Source organism: Panthera tigris, chromosome A1 (genome assembly GCF_018350195.1).
Source record: "Panthera tigris isolate Pti1 chromosome A1, P.tigris_Pti1_mat1.1, whole genome shotgun sequence".
NCBI classification, from domain to species: domain Eukaryota; kingdom Metazoa; phylum Chordata; class Mammalia; order Carnivora; family Felidae; genus Panthera; species Panthera tigris.
The window spans coordinates 194,228,081-194,244,695 of record NC_056660.1 but is presented as its reverse complement, the minus strand read 5'-3'; the positions used below and the strand labels follow the sequence as shown (position 1 = coordinate 194,244,695).

The 16,615-nt window shown below is 46.4% G+C and overlaps 1 protein-coding gene and 2 long non-coding RNA genes across 5 annotated transcripts in view; 2 read left to right on the top strand and 1 right to left on the bottom strand.

The window, feature by feature from the left end:
* Positions 1–35: 35 nt before the first annotated feature.
* Positions 36–12,361, top strand: LOC122240812. 2 transcript variants are annotated; one of them, XR_006220526.1, is made up of 4 exons: positions 36–817; positions 2,009–2,090; positions 4,590–4,821; positions 12,143–12,361. It is a non-coding gene; the product is annotated as an uncharacterized LOC122240812 (long non-coding RNA). The 2 variants fall into 2 exon arrangements; XR_006220525.1 differs by lacking the exon at positions 12,143–12,361 and adding an exon at positions 10,464–10,501.
* Positions 7,204–14,312, bottom strand: LOC122240809. The gene is made up of 3 exons (XR_006220524.1): positions 14,223–14,312; positions 8,080–8,138; positions 7,204–7,520 (listed from the first exon to the last, which is right to left on the bottom strand). It is a non-coding gene; the product is annotated as an uncharacterized LOC122240809 (long non-coding RNA).
* A 147-nt stretch (positions 14,313–14,459) lies between these two features.
* G3BP1 (G3BP stress granule assembly factor 1) overlaps positions 14,460–16,615 on the top strand; it is a 36,611-nt gene continuing 34,455 nt past the window's right edge. The window contains exon 1 of one of the 2 annotated variants that reach the window (XM_007093427.3): positions 14,460–14,542. The gene's annotated coding sequence lies outside the window, so the exon portion shown is untranslated. Of the gene's footprint in view, positions 14,543–14,979; positions 15,193–16,615 lie in introns of those variants that run through there. The other variant, XM_042993888.1, reaches the window with a different exon arrangement.

Sequence of the window (16,615 nt, the reverse complement as noted above, 5' to 3'; positions counted from 1 at the left end):
CGGGCAGGAGCCGCGGGACCGCCGTTGGCCGCCACTCACCCTTTGAGCGGGCGGGGCTCTGGGATTCCGCACGCTTCTGCAGCCCCCGGGGCCAGCCTGCAACGCCTACAGACCACGTTTAGACCACCTACCTGCTCAGTGTCAGGCCTGTATTAGGGGCTGGGAATACAAGGACCCGGCAGTGAACACGACAAACCCCACACCTCCCTAAAAAGGACAAACATTTCTTGACTCAGTCAATATTGAGTCCCATCCGTGAGCCAGCACTGTGTGCTAGGTATCCAAGGCGCAGTAGTGAAAGAGACAGCCTGGCAGGGAGCGGAGGAAGCAGGCGATGAAAACGCAGTGTTAAAGGGATGAACGGTACCACGGGTGCAGAGAAAGGATCTCGAACTGGAGCCTGTTGGGGGGGCGGGAGAGGGGTTCTGGCTGACAGTAGGTTTCAGGAGGAGTTAATCTGAGTCAAGGACGGAGAGTACACGTTTATCTGATGAAGGAAGACGAGCTATTTGGGAAGGAGGGAGGCAGAGGGGACAGCAAGTACAAAAGTTGGAAGACAAGAGTGGGCAGGGCTTGAGAGGCAGTTATTCAGACTGAGAGGCAGGGACAAAGAGAGGTGGAGAAATGAAGCGACAAGGATATGAGACCCACAGCCATGGGTGAAGACAGATGGAGGCAGAGATGCTCTAGGACACTAACAGAGAAACAGGCATGGCAAGACTCAGAACTTCAGTCACACACAGCCCTCTGCACACACACAAGCATCGGGGAGGACTTCTTCTTGGAATATCCAAGGAATTTGCCAGAGGAGCCCAGTGTGAGTTACTAGTTTCAATGTTTATTTTGAGAGAGAGCGAGAGAGAAAGAGAGCAAGCGCACACAGGTGCACACAAGCAGGGGAGAGGTAGACAGAGAGGGAGAGAGAGAATCCCAAGCAGGCTCTATGCTGTCATTGCAGAGCCCAACTGGGGCTCAATCCCAGAGAGATCATGACCTGAGCTGAAACCAAGAGTCACGTGCTTAACCGACTGAGTCACCCAGCCTCCCCCGGAGTTAGTAGTTTCAAAGCCGTCTCATCAACCCAACTGCTTGGACAGCCTACTAATAACCCAGATTTCTAGGCTTCATCCTAGATTCACTGCCCCTTAATTTCCAGGTATACTTTTAGTACCCCTCCCCCTTTTGGTTTGGGGAACCACTGGTTGAGGAAAACTAAAGTCTTAATACATGAAACGTTTTTGAGAAGGTGTGCTCATAATTTAGTGTCTCACCTACAACTCATCTTTTTTTGGGCTTGCTTTATGAAAATGGATCTGGACCCTTTACATATTTTTTTCCTTTCCCCACTGTCAGGATGTTAAACCTTGTCAGTGAAGGCTCTGGAGAGGCACTGGAAGGGGAAAGGTTTTCCTTCCTGGTTCCAGTGTGTTCACTCACCAGGTCCTTTCAGTGTGTGTGGTTGCCTCATGGCCAGCTTCTGAGGACAGCTTCCTCAGCACCGGACTCCTGCTGTGTAACAGGAATGGGCAGTACCATGAGGCCAGCAGCTTCCCTCAGAATCTGTCCCCCTACAGTGAAGTGCCTCTCTTTGAATAGCTTTTTCCGGTACCCTCGAGGGAAATTTTCCAGCCTAGAGTGTGGCTTTCTAGCAAGTTCCACCTGCATGACATCATAACTACTTCTCTGCCATTCAGTGGGCCACGAGGCCTGGGATCTCAGCCTAGCATGGGGATTGGGGGATTCTCCCTTGGATGCTCTATGTTACTGTCTTGGCCCTACCAGCAGTGGCTGCTCCTTGTACCTGCTGTTTGTATATTCTTCAGAGTTCTCTTTCCTTCTTACAAGCTGATGCCTCATTATCACACACTCATTATACTCTTTAAACTCTCCTTGTTCAAATTATGGTGTGGTTTCTCTCTCCTGATTAGACTCATGCTGATACAGGGAGTGGCAACAACCTGCCTACTTTGGTTTAGGAAAGAGGATAATGGATCTATCCTTGGTCTAGGTTCAAGAACATGACATGGAAGGGATAAATCTAGGCCACTGACTCACACCAGCTCTGAATGAGGAGGTCCACTTCCAGCATGGTGAGTGGTAAAGCATGGAAATTGGAGCCTATGTTAGTCTGCTCAGGCTGCTATAACAAAATATCACAGACTGGGTGGCTTAAACAACACTTATTTCTCAATTCTCATGGCTTTGGAGGCTGGAAAATCCAAGATCAAAGTGCTGGCTGGTTCGGTTCTCAGTGAGATCTCTCTTCCTGGCTTGCAGTGGTTGCATTCTTGCTATGTCCTCACATGGCAGACAGAGCTAGCTCTGGTGTCTCTTCCTCCTTTTATTATTTTTTAAATGTTTATTTATTTTTATTTAGAAAGAGCAAGAGGGCAAGGGGCAGAGAGAGAGGGTAAGAGACCAAGCAGGCTCTGTGCTCAGTGTAGAGGCCACAGGGCTCGATACCATGACCGTGAGATCATGACCTGAGCCAAAATTAAGAGTTGGGTGCTTGACCAGCTAAGCCACTCAGGTGCCCCTCTTCCTCCTTTCATAAGGGCACCAGCCCTATTGAATTAGTGCTCCATGCTTAGGAGCCCATCTAACCTTTATCAGCTTCTCAAAGGCCCATCTCCAAACACAGTCATTTTGGGGGTTAGGGCCTCTACATGTGAATTTTGGGGGAAGAAATTTCAGTCTAGGCAGACCATACAAAGCCATATAGACCAGAGTTTGAATTTAAGCCCTTTCATTTGCAGCTGTATAACCTTGAGCAGATTTCTTTACCTCTCTAAGCCTTAATACCCTCATTTATAAAACAGGGATAGTTAAGGTGACTTTACAATTTAAGTTTATTTATTTAGAGAAAGAGCATGAGAGCAGGGGAGGAGCAGAGAGAGAGGGAGAGAGAAAATCCCAAGCAGGTTCCGTACTGTCAGTGCAGAGCCCGAAGGGGGACTTGAACTCACCAACCATGAGATCATGACCTGAGCTGAAACCAAGAGTCAGACATTCAACTGACTGAGCCATCCAGATGCCCCAAGTGACTACACAATTTTTTATCCAAACCTTCTGAGAGCGAAAGGGGATACCAGGACTATAGGGCATATACCATGACTGTTCCAGGCAAACTGGGACATATGGGTTCCTCAAAGCAATCTATTTGTGGTATTCTTGGGAAGAATAAGTAGGATTCTGTATGCAAACCCCTAGCACATTACTTGGCACAGGATAGGCATCAAAAACATTACAATTCTTATAATTGCTGGAATTTCTCCTTGCTTCCCTGGCACTGTCTCTTCCCCTATGGGCAAAATGCTCACCCCTTAGCCCTTCATCTCCTTCCCACCTGCCAGGCATTTCCTTAGGTCCAGTGAAGGCAAGGCTTAAAATCTTGGTAACACTGGGGTCAACTGTGCACTGGGGCTGGGAAAGCAAGATCACTGCAGAGGGGGAAGGGGCAGAGGATATTAAAGGAAAGGCAGAGGAAGACTGAACAGGTTAGAGAATTGAGGAAGAGGGAGGTTAAGCAGAGAGAGCACAATTTAATGACAGGCAACATTATGGAAACTCATCAGATAGGACAAATGAAGGTTGATCAGTGAAGAGGGGAAAATGTATAGGATTATAGTTCTTATATGCAAATATCTGAGTAAATTCCATTTATTTACATACAAATAAGCCTGAAATGCACTGCAGCAAATGTTAATAGAAGTTATCTGGCATGCATGTAGGATTACAGGCAAAATCCCCAAATTTGAAAAATTTCAAATAGGGGTGCCCGGGTGGCTTAGTTGGTTGAGCGTCCAGCTTCAGCTCAGGTCATGATCTCATGGTTTGTAAGTTCAAGCCCCGTGTCGGGCTCTGTGCTGACAGCTCAGAGCCTGGAGCCTGCTTCCGTTTCTGTGTCTCCTTCTCTCTCTGCTCCTCCCCCGTGCTCTGTCTCTCTCTCTCTCTGTTAAAAATAAATAAACATTTTTTTAAAAATTAAAAAAAAAAAAGAAATAAGGTCCTCAAACACTAAATTCCCTTAAAAAGATAAATACATGAAAATTTCATATAGCACAAAAGGGTATACAGGGAAAAGCAAGTTTCCCTCGTCTACCCTATTTACCACTTTTTAACTTTTTTTTGGTTCATTTATTTATTTTTGAGCGGGGGGACAGAGAGAAAGGAGACAATCCTAAGCAGGCTCCATACATCAGCACAGAGCCTGATGAGGGGCTTGGACTCATGAACTGAGAGATCACAACCTGAGCTGAAATCAAGGATCAGCTGCTTAACGGACTGAGAAACCCAGATGCCCCTGACTACCCCTTTTTAAACAGAAGGCATACTATACACAATTTTACAACTTGCTTTTCTCACTTTACAAAGTATCAGAGTTTATTCTTGTACATATTCCCTTTGTTCTGTTCAGTGATACATAATGTTATATTATTCAGTTGTATTATAATTTATTCCACCAGTCCCTGTGGCAGAAACCATTGGTTGGCTAATCCAATACTCATTCCCAGTCTTTTCTCTCTTGCTCCTGTAGAGGCCAGATCCCTGCATCCCCTAAATATTTGCTTTCCCATCCTCCCTTGCAGCCAAGCGTGCCCTGGCCAATGAGTCAGAAGCAGAAGTCTGCTACAAGGTTTCTGGAAAGCTCTTGCTTTCTTCACAGGGGAACAGATACCACTCCTTTCCTCTTCCTGACCAGAATATTGATGTGATATCTAGACTGTAACCATGAAAGAAATGCCAAGAGAATCACAGAGACGCTTGTTCTGACTGTGTGCTCACTCAACCAATGCCCACTGCAGCTTGCCTCCAGACTTGGTATGTGAGAAATGTAATTCCTTCTTTATTTCAGTTACTGCTACTCAGACTTCCTGGTACTTGCCCCTGACACATTCTTTTTCTTTCTTTTTTTTTAATGTGTCTTTTTTTTTTAATGTTTTACTATTTTAGAGAGAGAGAGAGAAACAGAGCTTGAGCGTGGGAGGGGCAGAGAGAGAGAGGGAGACACAGAATCTGAAGCAGGCTCCAGGCTCTGAGCTGTCAGCACAGAGCCTGACGCGGGGCTTGAACTCACGGACCGCGAGATGGTGCTGATAATGATTACATAACAATCCATATACCTAGGTCGTTGCTTAAAATTTTATGTAGGATAGGGGTGCCAAGGTGGCTCAGTTGGTTGAATCGTCTGACTCTTGATTTCGGCTCAGGTCATGCATGATCTCAGGGTCATGGGGTGGAGCACCTTGTACTGAGTGTGGAGCCTACTTAGGATTCTCTGTCTGTCTGTCTGTCTCTCTCTCTTCCTCAGCCCCTCTCCCCAGGTTGTGCACGGTCTCTCTCTCAAATTAAAAAAAAAAAAGTAAAATAAATGCCTAATGTGAAATTGCTATTCATTTTCAATTTTGATAGAGTCAGATTGCCTCTTAAAGAAGGTTTTCTTGGGGGCGCCTGGGTGGCTCAGTTAGTTAAGCATCTGACTTCAGCTCAGGTCACGATCTGATGGTTCGTGAGTTCTGATCTGATGGTTTGTGAGTTTGAGCCCCACATTGGGGCTTGGGATTCTCTCTCCCCCCTCTCTCTTCCCACCCCCCAACTTACGTGATCTCTCTCTCTCTCTCAAAAATAAACTAAAAAAAAAAACCAAACTTTTTTGCCTCTCAAAGCTTTATTAACTACATTTTTATATCTTCAGATCTATGTGTACTACCATTACCAGTTCCAATATTATAGGTGATTTTTATTTCCATTTTTTTTCTACCTTTGCCACTTTTTTTTATAATAAGTATGTATTAAGAATCACAGAGAAAAATATTTTTTAAAAAGCAGAATTTAGGAATTCTGAGTTCTAGACTACCCAGCAGTCTCCTTACTAGCCTTGCAAACTTGGATAAGTCACTTTATCATTAAACCAGCAGGTTTGAGAAATGGGCCCTTTCTGGCCAACAGTGTTGTGAGGATAGGAATGTGTAGGTGACAGGTTCACAGATAGTGGTTAGGTACCTTCGTCCCGGCAGACCTTACGCCTGGACCCCACCTACGCGAATATTCGGCCCTTCAACAGATTCTGGGGTTAAGCTTTGCATAGAAAGGCCTTTGTAGCTGTTGTCTACTGCCTCCGGAATATTGAGTGTCTGGTTTTTTGTGTTATAACACAGGTATGTGTTAGCTGCCTCACTGCTTTAGCCACCAAGAAATCCTTAGCCTAGGTCAAGTGTTCTGAGATGCAAGGGTCCACAGAGAAGCCCAGGCAGGAGAAGAGAGAGGCCGCAAAGCACAGGAGGCTTAGGGTGCAGGCTTGGGAGTGGTAGCATGGCATCAGGCAGAGTTGCAAATTGCCTGAAGCTGGCCTACAGCCATATTTTATTTAGTTCCTAAAGTGCTCAAAATATTTTTTGATTAGTTGACATTTATAAACATTGAGTTCGGTTGCATGACAGTATGAATGAACATTTAATGCCACTGAATTGGACATTTCAAAACGGTTAAAATGGTAAATTTTATGTTCTTTAAAATCCATTTGTGGGGCGTGTGAGTGGCTCAGTTGGTTGAGCACCTGATCATCCGACTTTGGCTAAGGTCATGATCTCATGGGTTGTGAGCTCGAGCCCCGCGTTGGGCTCTTAGCTGTCAGTGCAGAGCCTGCTTCTGATCCTTTGTCCCTCTCTCTGCCCTAGCAGGGAGGGGCAGAGAGAGAGAGAGGGAGATAGAGGATCCAAAGCTGGCTCTGTGCTGACAGCAGTGAGCCCGATGTGGGGCTTGAACTCACAAACCATGAGATTATGACTTGAGCCAAAGTCGGATGCTCAATTGACTGAGCCACCCAGGTGCCCCTCAAAATATAAACAGTAAAAAAAAAAAATCCATTTGTAGATTGACATGTAAATGTAGTTATTTCTTTGTTACAAGACCAAGAAAAGCATTTTAAAAAATAACAATTCCAAACAAAGTTTCTTTTTTTTTTCCAAACAAAGTTTCAAAAAGGAATACATTCAACTATAGTCCTCTTAGAAAGAATATTTTCATTGTATTTTTAAAAGTGAGAGCCAAACACTTTTATACTGTTAATAAAATGTTAAAAAAAGAACAGTGGGTGATCCAGATTTTGAATGTCTGCTGAAAAACTGGAAGATCTAGAAACTTATCTGTAACTGGTAAGACAGGCCAGATTAATGCTATTGCAACAAATAATCACAAAACCTCAATGGTTTAAAACAACAGATTTACTTCTTGTTCCTGTCATATGACCATTGCCTGTTGGGCAGTTTGGAGGAATGGCTCTATGCAAATAGTTTTGCTCAGAGACCTAGGTTGAGGGACCCCAAATGGGGTCCCAAATGGATCTTGAATATGGGGGCTAGTGTGCAGAGGGAAGACCTGAGCAAATAATCACAAGCTCCAAAGACTTCTCTTCCTGGAAGAGATATATGTCATTTCTCCTCACATTGTTTTGGTCAAAGCAGGGCCTGTGGTCATGCTGGTCTTTAAAGGGGGCAGGAAAGTACAATCCTGCCGGGCACCTGGAAGGAGGGGAAACAGCTATGTCAGAAAACAACACAATAAAATAAATCATACAAATGAAAAGTACAACATAGGGAATACAGTCAATAATATTGTAATAGTGTTATATGGTAAGTATTTATCGTGATGAGCACTGAGTAATGCATGGAATTGTCGAATCACTGTGTGATATGCCTGAAACAAACATAACATTGCATGTCAACCCTACTTCAATTAAAAAAAAGAACAAAACATACATGGGGCACCTGGCTGGCTCAGTCAGTAGAGCATGCAACTCCTGTTGTGAGTTCAAGCCCCACGTTGAGTGTAGAGGTTACTTAAAAAAATAAATAAAATCTTAAAACAAAAACATAGTCAAACGACCACTAAGGACTCTTTAGATAAGGCACGAGCTCTTTGGGCCACCACGGTCCTCCGCACTCCTTAGTGAACTCCTAGCACTGCAGCCAAAGGTCAGAGGACAACTGTTATGCTGTCCCCTGGTGCCTTTATTCTATGCCAGACTTCTCTGGGGATCAAGGAGTTGAAGTTGTATTTAGTGAGATAATCTAGACAAACCTGTGTTCAATTCCTGGCTATTGAGGGCAATAAACCTCTCTGAACCTCGCTTTCTTTCCCTGTAAGATAAAGATAATAATTAGACCAATCTCATAGCATTATTGTGAGAAATAAGGCAATGTTCATAAAACATTCAGTTCAGTGCCTGGTATATAATAAGCACTCAGAAGCCACTCTTAGGATTATGCCTAGTTAGTTTTTAAATCACATAATACATAGAAAGTTTCTTAATGTAAACATTCAAAAAAATTTGTTTTAAGGTTTTTTTTTATTTTTGAGACAGAGAGAGACAGAGCATGAGCAGGGGAGGGGCAGAGAGAGAGGGAGACACAGAATCTGAAGCAGGCTCCAGGCTCTGAGCTGTCAGCACAGAGCCTGACACGGGGCTCGAACTCGCAAACCATGAGATCATGACCAGAGCCTAAGTCAGATGCTTAGCTGACTGAGCTACCCAGCTGCCCCTATGTAAACATTTTTAAACAATCCAGATAAAGTGAAAGTTTCCTTCAAATCTTTATATTATTGTCTTCCACAGAGGCAGTAACTACTATCAGATTGCTGTGCATTCTTTCTAGACCTTGTTCTGTGGTTTCACAAATGCTGATAAACACATATGCATATATAGGTTTTGGTATATTTTTAAGCATATATACTGTACATAATTTGCAAGATGCTCTTTTTTTTTTAACTTTTTAACGTTTATTTATTCTTTAGAGAGAGAGAGAGACAGAGAGAGAGAGAGACAGAGAGAGAGAGAGAGAGAGATAGAGAATCTAAAGCAGGCCCACACTGTCAGTGCAGAGACCAATGCAGGGCTTGAATTTATAAACCACAAACCATGAGATTGTGACCTGAGCTGAAGTCGGAGGCTCAACCAACTAAGCCACCCAAGTGACCCTGCAAGATGCTCTTTTTAATGAACAACATGCTCTGGGGATTTCTGTTATATGTGTGTAGTCTTGTAATATATATTTAAAAAAAAAAATTAAATCCTGCAGATTACTAGGATTTCCCATGGATCCCAGAACTCTCAAACCACCTGGAAAGCTGTCTCTGTTGCATTACCTGGTGGCTTGCTTAAAGGCATGAAAGAATATTCCAGCCCTTCAGGGGTGTCTGAGGAGGCCAAACCCCTTTTCCTACTTGGGGCTATATTCTTCTTCCCTGGGCAGTAATGACAAGTAGGTAAATGAACAAGGACTTGAAGTCAGAGTCCTAGTTTCCAGTCCTAGCTGTGAGACCTTGGGCCACTTGCTTACCCTCTCTGAGCCTGTTTCTGAGAAGTGAGAACCGTGGTTGTTGTGAATATTAAATGAGATCATCTTTATAGAGAATATTAGTAAGGTTGCCTGGCTCATGGCCAGCATTCTGTAGAGTTTCAGGAGGTGATAGGTTTGCAGAAAGTCAATGTCAAAGAAGGGAGGCATGCATTTCTAAGCCAGTAAAGGGTCTCTTTAGACTTTTATATGGTAAGGAGCAAAAAGAAAAGATGTTAGCAGTCTGGCAGGCAGGCCAATTAAAACATTCAGGCTGGCTTTTCTTTTTCTTTTTTTTTAATGTTATTTACTTATTTTGAGAGAGGGAGGTGTGAACGCTGGGGGAGGAACAGAGAAAAGGGGGAAGGAGAGAATCCCAAGCTCCAACTCATGAAGATCGTGACCTGAGCCAAAATCAAGAGTCAGGTCAGATGCTTAACCAACTGAGCCACCCAGGTGCCCCAGTGACTAATTTTCAAAATCCCTCAAATACCTAAAGGGATAATGTGTGGTATTTTATCCTGTTTTATTTATTTATTTATTTATTTATTTATTTATTTATTTATTTATTTTAAAGATTTTATTTACTTTTTAAAGAGGTATCATTAGTGTACTAGGTTTTTTATTTTTAATGCTTATTTATTTTTGAGAGAGAGAGAGAGAGAAGAGAGAAGATAGAGAGAGAGAGACAGAGAGAGAACATGAGTGGGGAGGGGCAGAGAGAGAAGGAGACAGAATCGGAAGCAGGCTCCAGGCTCTGAGCTGTCAGCACAGAGCCCGGGTTCAGGGCTCAAACTCACAAACGGTGAGATCATGACCTGAGCTGAAGTCAGAGGCCTAACCGACTGAGCCACCCAGGCGCCCCTAAAGATTTTATTTTTAAGTAATCTCCACACTCAGCGTGGGGCTCAAACTCACAACTCCAAGATCAAGAGTCACATGCACCACCCACTGAACCACCTGGGCACTCCTATTTTATTTTAATTCCAGTGTAATTAACATACAGTGTTACATTAGTTTTGGGTATACAATACAGTGATTCAACAAATCCATATATTATCAGTGCTCCTCAAGAAAAGTGTACTCTCTTTCCCTGGTTTTTCTTTTCTTTTTTTTTTTTTTTAATAGGCTTCACACCCAGCCTGGGGCCCAATGTGGGGTTTGAACTCATGACCCTGAGATCAAGACCTGAACTGAGATCAAGAGTCGGACGCTTAACCAACTGAGCCACCCAGGTGCCCCAGTAATCTCTGTTTTAAGGATCAAAGTTTCCATATTTGTATTATGGAAAATGTATATGTATTAAAATCTATTCTTAACACTGAATTTCTTTTGAAAAATAATACATGTACATGTTTAAAAAATTGTCAGTACCAAAGGGTACTTTGGATGAATGAAAACTAAGCTGTTCTCCCACCCTGGCCCAAGTTCACCTCGTTAACAATCATTAACAGTTTCTTATGACTCCTTCCAGACATAGACATAACCTGTGCATGTACAGCAAAACCATCCAGATATGTGTAGAGATAAGTAGAGCAATAGAGTATACCTTAATAGAAATAATCGCCCCATGGCATTGGTTCCCCTTCTTTACTCTTTCCATTTTCTGCACTTTGCTTTCTCCATCTACTGGTATCTCTTGGAAATTGCTCTGTGACTGTACACATAGATCTGCCTCATTTTCTCTATGGCTGCTTGACAGTCCACTGTAAGAGTGCATTGTACTGCAGTACTATATCTAACCAGTTCCATATAGCTCTAGATTTGGGTTGTTTCCTCTTTTTCTAGTAGGAGCAGTGCTGCAATCCATGTTATTTCATTAGAGCTTTGTTCGCAGGTGAGAATTTAACAATGAAAGACACACACAGGCATGTATTTTTAATTGCCCTTCATAAGTGATTAGCTATGTTTGGGAAAAACTGATCCACTTGATATTTTTAGGATCATTCCTTTCCTAATATTCCCTGTTCCCCAACTTCCTCCACCACCACCAGGCTGAGTTTTCTGGGATTTTGCCCATGTTTCTTCCTTCCCTGCTTCTCATAGCTTTGGGGAGAATTGGCAGGAAGAAAGGGTGAGGTAGTGTAGAAGAGGGGTATCCAGCTTTTGCTTGGCAGTGGAAAGAGAAGCAGGAGGCTGGGGACTCTCCCCTAGCTGACTCAGATAGCCAGATCAGGGTCTCTCAGCCTTGGCACTATTGACTTTTTGGTCAGAAAGTCCTTTGTCATGGCAGGGGCGTGGTGGTGGTGGTGGGGTCTCTCTCTTCTGCGTCTGTGAATCCCTGGCCTTTGCCCACTGGATGCCAGCCGTCCCTCTACTCGGTTGTAACTAAACCTGTTAAGTCCCCTGGGGGGAAATCTCCTCGGACTCCCTGCCTTGACAGTTCACTGGTGGTAAATCATTCACTGAACATTTACTAAGTATGCAGCACCTGGGGCCTGAGGGTTTCATGATCTGAGTGGGGAGGCTAGCACAGGAGAGTGCCAACTTGCTCTCTCCTTTGGAAGACAGTAACAGCCACTTGAGGGTTCTTGTCTACATTCACCCTCTGGTAATCCGTTTCCTCTTCCTTCCTTCCTACCTCCCGTTACACAACACAGTACATAAATATGGTCTCGTAAAACTTTCACATAATACATTGTCCTCATCGCTCCCAAGCTCGGAGATTCTCTAGGGGCAATAACTATTGTTTTAAATTTAGAACCCTTCCTATGCACTTACGTACTGATTTTCACATACAGAAATCAGGAGTTTTGTTTTTTGCTTTGTTTGTTGAACTTGATTTTCTTTCTTTCTTTTTTTTTCAGTTAACAGTCCGAATAACAAATGGAGACCCATCCGTATCTGTGTAATTCTACCTCATTACTTTTTAAACTACTGCATGGTATTCTATATTATGTGCATATCACTAATCACTTTGCCAGTTGATGAGCAATTACATTTTTAGTTTTTAAATATTTTAACAAAGCTGACAATGCTGCAGTTGAACACCGTGGTATAGGCTTCTTTGTTAAAAAAAAAAAAAAAGTGGCTATCAACCAAGAAGTGCTATTATTGTTTTGGGTGATACACAATTTTAATAGTGATTGCCAAATAGCCTTACACAAAGAGCCGTTTCACTTAAAATTCCCTCCAAACGTGATTAAGAATAGCCAAGACTGTTATCATAGGCCATCTGGGTTCAATTACAATCTGTAAATTTAAAGTTTTGCAAATCTGCTCTCATTAGCATTTCAATTTGGAGAGTCAATTTGTAAAAGGCAAATCTCTCAGTCCACCCTTTAAGAACTCTTCCAGGGGCTCTTCATTGCCAACAGAATAAACTCCAAACCCTTAGCATAGCTGGCACGATCCGGGCAGAGGGGTGCGGGGGTGGGATGGAATGGGTGGGGTGTTGGAATAGGTGGGTGGGTGTCCTTACTGTAGAAAATTTTAGCAGCTTTTCTCTCTGGGTTAAATTTCATCCGAAGCTTTCTTAGTCCCAGATGCCTGGTTGGGGGCTCCGGGGCCAGCAAAGTGCCCCAGTCTGTTGGATGGGTGACGGAGAACAGAGACGGCATCCAGATCATCTCTGATCCCAGCCCTTAATAGGAACCTCATAAATGCTGAATGAGCTAGGCCGATGCGGCAGTGGGCCCTGGAGGGGGCAGAGGGACGCTCTCACTTGGCTCCTGGGGCGGCCGCGAGTCTCCAGTCTGGGGCCAGACCCTGCTCAGGGAGCGACAGGGGACGCGCCCGGGTCTCAGCAGGCTGCTGCCGGTCCCCTCCACGGAGACGCTCCAGGTGCTCCTTTACCAAATTTTCTGCAAAACTTAACGGGAGACCACATGCCTGGAATGAGAACTGACCGAGGCGTCTGTGTATTGCCTTACAGAATGCTCATGGTGACCAACAGAGGGCCCAATAACACACCGAGGGACGTGGACAGGACCGGGCTGGAGCACCACTTAGCCCCTGAAGTGCTTCGGGCAATCTTTGGGGGGGGGTCCGTGTAGGAGTTTGACAAATTACCTTTTAAAGTAGTAACGACACGAAAGAAGCCCCCACAACCCTAGCAATTCGAACACTGAATGGCAATGGGGGTGACGCACAGGATGTTGCACTAAGGACCAAGCCGAGCAGAGACTTTACGGTTCCTTGGCAGCAAGAGAGAGGGAAGACCTCAGCGAACTCCCACGAGCCCGCCATGGGGCCGGCCTGCCGCAGCACTTGCCACGAACAGCAGGGTGGACATCTGTGTTCTCAAACTCGGCAGCAGTTTTCACGGGCGACCTCTTTACACGATCTTAGGTACGCGACGGCCGCTACTTTCCCCTTCGGTGTTCCCTTCACTGTGGTCCAACAATAGTGCTGACTAATGGTGAGAGCCAGCAAGTGCCCTTAGGCGGCCGTATGGAAATAAAAAAGTTGCTATAAGAAGAAAAAACCCAAACAACGGGAACTTTACCACTTGGCTTCCCTGGTACCAAACTGCAGAACAGGCGGGAGAGGGGGCGGGAGAGGGGCCTCAGGGCCAGACCCAACAAGTGAGGGAGAGAAAGGAAAGAGGACGGAAGCCGGGGCCAGAAAGAGCCTCAGGATCTCCCCAGAGGGCACGGAGGCCCTGGGGCTCGGTCTCCTTGGCACAGTCCAACCCCCGCGTCAATCAGCTCCGTCTCGCTTTGTGATTGGCCAGGGGCTCCCTTGGCCTCCCTGGCGCCCACCTCCTAGTTGCTTGGGGTTTACTTCCCCAAAGTACACGGGCCCCACCTTGTGGAGCAACCGCTCCTGCATGGAAAACCGATCTCCGCCCAGGGGAACACATTTTATCGAATGGGAGCGGCCGCACGCACTTATTGGCTACTATGGGTATCGGTTAAAGAACTCCCCACCCTCTTTTTGACGTACCTTTAAGTAATTGGTCTCTCTCAATGCCAATCCGTTACTAGGGAAACGAGATCCTCACAGTCTCATAGGCATGAGTCTAAGCCAATCAAGAGCCACGCCTTCATCCTGAGGCAATACCCAATTGCTGCTCGAAGAGCCCAGAGGACGCAGTCGGGATTGGTCACAAGCCTGCTCGACCTGGCCGCAACAAGTTAGGCTGAGTCGCGGTTATATAGACCGGCGACGGAGCACGCGTGTGTGCGGACGCAGTTGCGTGAGGGGATTTTGCCTTCTGCCGTGCTGTGGAGCAAAGCTTGTTCCTCTCCCGCTCAGCCGCGCAGGTAGTCTGGGGTGTGGGCGGGGCGGGGCGGCCCAGGGACGAAGACGAGCTGGGACGGTCGTGAGAGGGAGGAGAAGTCCGAGCGACGGCGGCGGCCGCGCGAGGCGTGCACACCACCCCCCCCCCCCAAACGGCCGCAGGCGGGCTCACGGGCGCGCGGAGTTTCCCCGCCCCCTCTTCGCCGCGCTCCCACCGGTCGGCGCGCGTGGCCGTGTCCGCGGCCGCCTCGTGCGCGTGCCACGCCCAACGGCCGCGCGGGGCGAGAGCGAGCCGCGGCCGCCGCCCGGGCTCCAGAGCGATCTCGGGGGCCTGGGGCCTCGCGCGGCGGTCTCGCCGGCCTTTCCCGCCCGCCGCCTCCCTCCCGCGCGCCCGCAGAGCCTTCCCTCCCCTGGCGAGGGGCTCCAGTTTGGCCCGGGCCCGAGGAGGCTTTTATTTTGGGGCGGGGCGACACGAAAGCGCGATGAGGGTTTTTCGACTCGGGAAGCAGAAGTGCAGCGCTTCGGCTTCGCAGGGAGTTAAAGGGGGAGCAGCGAATGCATGGATAGTGAGAGGAGATAATAACCCTTGTGTTTTCTAAGCCCCCACTGTGTGCCAGGCACTGTGCTGAGCAACTTGTGTGGCTCTCATGCGCTCCCACGAGGATCCGAGGAGGTAGGTGCGGGGATTTGCCCTATGGCAGTGGATTCGGTGGGCCCGCGGTGGAGAGGCGTGCTCAAAGGCACACAGACGGTAAGAGGCAGGTGCTGGTTGGAACCCGCGGGCCGTCTGACTCCTAGTCCCGCAGCCTCCTTTCGTCCTTGTGCCAGCGCCCTGCGCGGCTCCAGGGCGCCGCTGTCCCCGGAGCCCTGGTCCCTGGGGGCAGCATCAGCCTGGCGAGGCCAACTGCTGCGAAGAGTGCATTGGCGTTTGTACTGGAGCCACTTGTGGGCTTCAGGGAGACGCGGGTTGGAAGTGAGATTATGACAAAGGACACGAGAGGCTTTGGGCTTTCCTTTCTACGTGTATTCGCACGGAGGGACGTGCCGCCCTCCACGCTTCCGGAAAAAGGATAGAATCGAATGAATACGTGCGAATGAACGTGGACGGTGTTCCTCCTCGGATTTGATACTGGTGGTGGGAAAGTCCCGCCAGCAGCCAGTTAGGCTCCGAAATTGGTCTAGACCTTGAAACCTTTTTCTTGTCTTCACCGGGGCAGGCTTTTGAGAAGGACCTTCGGGAGGATCGCTTAACTTCCTCGTTTTGTAGTTGGAGAAAATGCGAGTCAGAGCGATGAGTTTCACATCTCGCCCGCCTGCGTGGGTTGAAATGCGAAGTTGGGACGGAAAGGATGGTGCCCAGTTACAACATAAATTTAACCACTGGAGCTTATTATGCTAGGTGAATTACGGGTGATTGAGAGGTGTTGGAAGTCTTGCCCTTAACGCCAGTCGGGACCTGGCAGTCGGGATCTTCTGCGGATGAAAGCCTCTCTGCATTCAGTTCATGTGTTGAGCGTTTCCTGTTAGGTTCCTGTCTGTATGCTGCAAATACAGAAGACACCTTCAAAGACGAGTATAGGTTTGCGATATTTGAAAGGCAGTATGCACCTTGGCTTAATAAAATAGTTGTAGGTCCAGGGGCGCCTGGATGGCTGTTGGTTAAGTGCCCGACTGGACTTGGGCTCAGGTCACGATCTGTTGGTGAGTTGGAGTTCCCCCTCGGGCTCTCTGCGCTGACGGTGCAGAGCCTGCTTGGGATTCTCTCTCTCCCTCTCTGCTCCTCCCCTGCTCGTCCTCACTTTCTCTCTAACTAAACTTAAAAAATATAGTTGTAGGTTCAGATCATTACTTGACATCACAAATATCTCTACTTGAGAGAAAAAAACTACAATAAAAGTTTTGCGACTAGCTCTTGTGAATTAATTTTGCTTGGAATGGCTTTCAGCCTTCCTTCAGAGCTTTTAGGATTGGTCTTTAAAGAATTTTTTTGTAGTAGGAGGGAATACATAATTTACATCCTTGTTAGGAAATTAAAAAACTACAAAGAATCAATATTTGTAAGTGTTTCCATTTCCCAGTACTTTCCATGTTTGTTA